Genomic DNA, 7730 nt, shown 5'->3' with positions numbered 1-7730 from the left:
TTTCTCTATTTCTAAGTCGTGGTCGCTGAGTCGATATTTTGAAAGGATTTGTCTTTCTTTTAATTGTTTGATTGATAAGTAATTTGCCAATTTGGTGGTTCTATTTAGGGCCGAATAACACTGGAGTTTGGTTTGGAGGTCAAATTAGTTTTTTTATTTTTCATCATAATTATACTTCAGATTTTTGTCAATGACTTTATGAATGTTGGGGTTGTGGTTGGACTCATTCATTCATTAGTTGAAGCACGAGTGTATTCAGAGGATGAGACACTGGGGGATTCATTGGCGAGGAGGGCTTTATATTGAATAGGTTGAGTGTCAGATTGAACAGCTCTTTTTTGTATTTCAAAGTGTAAGGGCCCAGTTCAGCCCTGCAGGCATTGCTAGAAGTGCCTCTGTTTACCCTTAGAATGTTTTTTGCAAATTCCAATTGTGTTCTTTCTATTAAACTTTTATCTCAATTTTCAAACTTTAATACTGGTCCCCAAATTTCACTCCCGTACAGTAGAATTGGTTTAATGATTGCGTGATATAATTTGATCCATGCTTTAATTGGTAATTTTAATTGGCTAAACCATGATTTTATGGCATAAAAATAAAACCATTAAAATAAAAATGGCCCTCCTGGCCCTCTCATTCAAGGCCTTCACAGCCAGACTGAAGCCCCCTGATGCTGAGATGTCAATGCCCAGGTAAGTGTAGCTGGTGCTGGCTCTAGGACTTCTCATCTGTAACTGAACTGGTATCTGTTTCTCTGAGACCTGGCCTTCTTCTGGAACACCATGACTCTGGTTTTGTCCAGGTTGACCGTCAGTGCCCATTCCTCACAGTACTGTTCCAGCAGGGCCAGGCTGTGCTGGAGACCCTCAGCTCTGGGAGACAGCAGAACCAGGTCGTCCGCATACAGCATGCATTTGACTTCAGAGTCCTGCAGAGTGAGGCCCGGGATGCTGCCGGAGCGGTCCAGAGCTTCTGCCAGCTCGTTGATGTAGATGTTAAACAGTGTTGGGCTCAGACTGCATCCCTGCCTCACTCCACGACCCTGCTGGAAGAACGCTGTTCTGAGATTCCCAATTTTGACCGCACATTTACTGTTTTTGTACACGGATTGTATAACATTGAATGTTTTTCCACCAATGCCAATTTGTAATAATTTTATAGTAAACCTTCATGCCAAATAGAGTCGAAAGCTTTTTTTAAATCAATAAAACATGTAAATATTTTTCTTTGTTTGCCCTTTAGATTTTTGTTAATTAGAGTGTGAAGAGAATAGATGTGGTCGGATGTATGTTGTTTTGGAAAAAAGCCAATTTGTGGTTGTGTCTTGTAAGGAATGTCACTATGCGGCTATTTATTATATTGCAAAAAAGCTTTGCTAGGTTACTGCCCACACATATGCCCTCTCTCTCTCTCTCTCTCTCTCTCTCTCTCTCTCTCTCGCATTCACTCACTAGGGTGTGCAAAGACATGAGTGATTTGAGCAGAACTCTTCATTTTCTTCTTCCTCTCTTTGCATGGTTGTAAATAAACAGTGAATCAAAGTGTAAATCATATGCAGGGAAGACAGACATCAGTAGCTAGTGCCAGACAGACAAAACTTATCGCTGCTTTGCAGATAATAAAAATGGAAGGTCATTATTTATTATTATTATTATCATTATTATTATTTTTTTTTAATGAAACTTTTTTTAATTATTGCCTGAGCAGGAGGATGATATGATTATGCATTCACTGCGTCTGGCATCCCCTCACATCCTCCTTACCTGTCTGGAGGGTGAGAGTGAGTGTTATTAGAGGAGCTGGTGAGGGAGGGGCAGACCCTGGTGCTGCAGGGTTGCAGGGCTGCCAGCTCCCTAGAAACACATTCTGATCTCACTGTTGCTCAGACTGATTCAGTCATTGACCATTTTGCTGCTCTTTAAGGCCCCAATATACTCTTAGCAGAGTAAGTTCTTCTTTGTTCGGGTAAACAGAAGTGTGTAATAGTAGTACTGATTGCTAACATTGACAAAACATTAATGTTGTCGTTCTGAAAATCTGTGCAAAATTTTGCGTAAGTTCTGCGTTGACAAGTAAACCACTGAAATAATTTTTGTTTTAGCCAGAATTTGTTCTAAATAACATCACACCCATTTGTTCTTTGATTTTGCTTTAAATATATTGAGTCCCAGAGTCCTGTTTGGTAAACCCGCACCCGCAGTACTTTAAAAGAACACCCGACCCGTTATCCGACAGCAGCACTAATTTAATTCCATTCCCAACCCGTCCCATTTGACATTTATAACTCCTGTGCATTGTGGCTATTACCTTACACTTGTCATAATCACAGACACAGAGGCGACTTAATAATAATTTTCATAAAATGATTTACACTGCAATACACTTAATACAGATCTGTTTTTGACATATTAGGTCTTTTTTGGATTTTAGGTTTAGGTTAGGTTTTTTTTGTCCCATCCGCTACTATGTTTATCACTATGTCAGTCATCGGATGGGGAGTGACTTGCAGAACGATATTTTAGCGGATTCACTCTGCATTTAAATGCAGTTGTCTTTCCTGAAACTCTGCAATGTATACGCGGCCATTGGTCCTCTTAACAGCAACTTTTATTCAAATTGTGAATAGATTATAGGCCTATACAGAAAGTGATCAAAGTGGACTCCCTTTATAATCAAGCTGTCAATCATACAGTCGCAATGTTGCAAATCGCAATGTAAATAGAAACCTTTGACAGTCTTTAGACTACAGAGCGTGAACACAAATAAGCACAGGACTGTTTGAAAACAGGTTCTTTAGATTTATACTGTCGCTCTGCAGTCTGTCTCATAGTTTCGTTCACACACTCATATAAGTTCCACAAATAACCCTCTTTATCCACATGCATACATGTACATGCTTAACCTATCTCTTGATTGCCATAGGAATGTTTTGATAATCAGGTGGCACTCAACAGACTCAAGCCACTCTCACTTGGCACTTTGATGGTAATTCCAGAGGTCTGGGTCACAGTGTATTGTAGTAGTTCATCTAACCATTTAATTTTCAGCTTGCCCTTCACACAACATGGTGACTTCAGTAAAAGTTGAATATAGAGCATCAATCAAATGGACATTTGTATGATACTTATACTGTGCTTTTTGTCATTTTTGGAGCAGATTGGCTGATTAAATTGTTGTTCGAGCTCCAGCCCCAAGCCTAACTCTAAAATCTGTCTGGTTGATGTGAATGTTGTTTCCGAAACCAACAAAGCATGTTGATGCAGAAAAATGTCCTTCTTTGCTTAATCATGTCTATGATTTTATTTCACATCTCAGTCAGTACATCACATTAACATCAAACGAGGAAGCGTTCCTCTCTCTCTGGACTACAAGAGCCCAAGAGGACAGTCTTTGAGGGCTTTTGGATGTAATCCATGCAAGAGGAGCCACACGACTTGCTCATTAGTAGAGTCTTTCTCCACACTTAATGTGTTTTTTGAACATTAAAGCATGTCAACATATTCTGTTACACCAAATACACAAAATAATGATCTTTAGAAAAGCATCATATGACCCCTTTAAAGTCTAAATTTACTCTGTTTACTTTGCTAATGCACATTCCTGGTCTTATTTTGAATTATTCATTGGTGCTTTTGATTCCAAAGAAAAAAAATGCTTGTAATTTTAAATCAAAATGTAATAATTTGGTCTTCCTTTGATATTACTTTAGATTTCAGCTCATGCCACTTAGGCCGTATGAGGAAAAGTTAACCAAAAGCCAGCTATTTAGCTACCGTTTTAACAAACTTAGCATTTGGTCTGGCTCCATTGTAGTATGTAACACCCATTTTTCATCATCCAGTCATTCAGTCATTCATTGTTAAGTAAAGGATAATGTACATCCAGCTGGTTGTTATTGCAGAATAACCCCCGACAGGGTGATCAGGACCCCAACGTGAAGCGGATTTGATATACATTATTCCGCTTATTACACGGCTACTTGCCACACAAGTAAATAATTAGACTCGAAATATTGATTTGAGTTAAAATATTTGAACGCAATTAGCAAGTTCAAACTAGATGGATATTTACGGGATACGGTACAGTCGTACCACTTATTACACTGCATTTCACCACATACACAAAAATGGTGATAAAGGATATTGATTTAAGATGAAACTTTTTTGTTAGTTATCTTATAATCCATTACAGTGTACAAAACAATCATCGCACTGGCATCAGGTGCATTTGTATGAAACAAGAGAGCGCAAGTCCGCGATATCAGGATGACATAATTAAGTAATTGTACACATAATATTGATTTGAGTTTTAATATTTTATTAGATAACCAAATGACTGTGCCTAGCAAGCGTATAGCACAGATTTCAGTTCCCTGGATGAGTCTGTGTTATCAGCTTTTACCGGTTGTTATAGAGGAATAACCAGTGGTGGAAAGAGTACTGAAACAATATACTTCTCTATCCAATCACGTTGATGGATAAAAATAAAATTAAAATAAGCATGCAACGACCACAAATGGAGGAAAATAACGGAGTAAAAGTACCGATACATCACTTAAAATGTACTCAAGTAAAAGTAAAAGTACACAATTTTTAAACTACTCAAAAAAGTACAATTACTGATAAAAACTACTTAATTACTGTAACGTGAGTATTTATAATTCGTTACTTCACACCCCTGGGAATAACATACCTTGGAATGTTGCGACTGACCAATCAGAATCAAGTATTCCACAGAGCCGTGTAATAATATACAATATCACATCGAATTATATCCAATTTAATTTATACATCAGTTATATCTGCTTGGTACTTATGGTCAGGAAGACTGTCAGTGACTTCAAACTCTAATCATGTGCTAAATGGCGCTTTATGGTTTAAGGCACCATGTTGTCCTTTAAAAAACATTTTCTTTACAATTGGAAATAACAATTTGTTTAACTATTGGTAGGAGAGTGTGTATGTGCATTGTCCCCCAAGGTTATGGCACACATTGAAAAGAACTTCAGATGTCAGATTGGCACCTCGCTGCATAACGCTCGTTCAACAAACATAAGATAAGTCGTCACTACACCTCCTCCATCTATCTTAGTCGTGATGCGGGAAAAGCCTCATAATAATGGCCATCTAAATTTAGTTGGCTCTTTCAGAGGTGGCATAGCAACAGAGTTGGGATCTGTTGACTAAAGAAACTGATCTTCAGAACTGTCTTTTGAAATCCGTTTGAATTAGTGATGTCCGGTTCGCGAACGAATCGTTCAATTTAACCGGTATATTTGAATGTGTATTTTCATCCAGGCCTGGGACGATAGACTTGATATCATTACGTCATCGCGAATGACGTCATTACATTAGGGCGTAAAAGAACCGATGAACCGTTTTTTTTTAACCGGTTCATTGAAACGAACTGTCCGAAAGAACCGGTTCGCGGAAAAGAACCGGACTTCCCATCACTAGTTTGAATAGAGTGATCTTGACTCACCGTCTTTGTCTTGTTAAGATGTTAAATATTGAGGAGTTATGTAAAAAGCTGGGAAATAATGGATGCATGTTTGTTTCTGTGAAGTTGCTTGGTATTTGGATAAAAGAAGACTTTAAAACAATTCCGGAATTTTGGACCCTTCCTCCCTAAAGTCAACATCAAGTGGTATTCACAACCCATTGTAGGCTACTTATGTTACGTGATGTTATGTGGTGTACATGGATATTCAGCAAAATACCATATATTTTTTTTTACATTTATATAAATTTGAATTTTAATGAAAAAAGTATATAGACGAAAAGAACAAAAAACAGATAAACTGCAGCAACAGGTAAACAAACTTCATAGGGGTCAGTATAAAATATACAGTGGCCATTAAACTCAGGAAAAAACACAAATTTTAAAATCCTTTCTGCCCTCTCTTCTACTTTAGAAAGTTCATATTACTTTGCTTTTGGCTTCCAGACCACAATGTTGTCTCAGATCTTCACTTAATTTTCCACTCATTCCAAGTCACAATCTTTCTCACAGAGGAACCTGTGCACAATTAGTTACATTATACGTTTTTGTAAAGTTTCACCTTTGCTGTCTCATCAGAAACATTGTATTATTTTAAATCAAATAGCAGCAGTTAATGAGATGTCACACTGGCCTCATGAGGGGGTCTGCTTCTTCTGGCAGGTAAAGGCGTTGTGCGGTACAAGTAAAAAAAATATTTTGAACTTTCTGAAGGGCTCTTGTCTTTTGTTAAAGGTTATGGCTTTAAAACTGAGTAATTATCATCTTTGACATCCTCTCGCACAGGCATTTAACCTGTTGCACTGACTGGCTTTCCCACTGGGGAACTGATGTAGAAATTGTTTTAATGTTTTCCATGAGTGGGCTAAGCAGCTGCTACATGATTCATCATTCTTTTTAGGAAACGGCAAGAAAAAGGCAAAGAGGAGGATATAGTGAGGATAGCATGGGAAAGATCAGTTTTGAACACAGATTGATGAGACTGTCTATTTACCGGTGCTGTGAGTTACATCCTAATATGGGGTCAAAGTGGGCAGTTGTTAAAGGGATAGTTTATCTACTCACACTTAGGGTTGGAAATAAAGACCTGATTCTTATTAAGAAGCTGGCTTATTTTTTTTAAAGTGCTGAATCCAAATGATTTTCATGATTTTGAGTAAAATTAATGGTTCTCCTAAAACCAGCATTGTCCAATTCATGAAAGAATGACTCTGACTCTTATGTTTTCTATGAATCAGCCAAAAGACTCACAAGACTGAATGAATCGGTTGTAGCAGTTCTTGACTTAAAGGGGTCATATGATGCGATTTCAATTTTTCCTTTCTCTTTGGAGTGTTACAAGCTCTTGGTGCATAAAGAAGATCTGTAAAGTTGCAAAGACTAAAGTCTCAAATCCAAAGAGATATTGTTTATAAAAGTTAAGAGTTAACCACACCTACCTAAACCGGCTCGTTCTAACACGACCCCACATATCTACGTCACTATGTGGGAAGATTTGCATAATGCCGCCCAAATGTTCACGCAAAAAAAGAAGGCGTAACTTTTATTCTCACTGTAGTATTGTTGCCGCTGCCGCCATGTCGTGAAGGCGCTGTGTGCTTCGTTGTGAAAACGAAACTACTTTGTTTGGTCTTCCAAAAGAGGACAATATCCGCTTCGTCATGCCTAGAGCTGATCTGTGCTGGTCGCTGAGGGAATACATCAACTTAGTGCTGTGGATCGCCGGATTGGCTTTCACCGTGGACGAAGCGGAGTCCAGCCCGGGGTCGTCACATGTGGTTGCCGCTCCTTCATCGAATCCGCCGGCCGCGCCGTACTCAACCCCGCCACCTCTGCTCACTCTATCCCGGCCTCTGCTCACTCTAGCCCGGCCTCAGCTCACGCTACGCCGTGGTTTCCGCTCACGCTAGGCCGCCGTGTGATCAGAGGCACACCTCGCTTTTCAGACCGATGAGCTTTGTAAAAATCGGCGCCTTTCAAAAAGGCGGGGCATAGAGGACATAAACACATTTCATTACACCAAATACACAAAATAATGTTCTTTTTAGCAGCATCATGTGACCCCTTTAATAAAACCAAACAACATTTCAACAGGAATTTAACTAACAATTATTACTGTTGTCTGTACTTAAAGGGTTAGTTCACCCAAAAATGAAAATTAGGCTGCATTTACTCACCCCCGAGGCATCCTAGGTGTATATGACTTTCTTCTTTCAGACGAATCCAGTCGG

The sequence above is a fragment of the Sinocyclocheilus anshuiensis genome, unplaced genomic scaffold (genome assembly GCF_001515605.1).
Source record: "Sinocyclocheilus anshuiensis isolate Anshui unplaced genomic scaffold, SAMN03320099.WGS_v1.1 scaffold1620, whole genome shotgun sequence".
NCBI classification, from domain to species: domain Eukaryota; kingdom Metazoa; phylum Chordata; class Actinopteri; order Cypriniformes; family Cyprinidae; genus Sinocyclocheilus; species Sinocyclocheilus anshuiensis.
Note: the sequence above shows the minus strand (reverse complement) of the source record.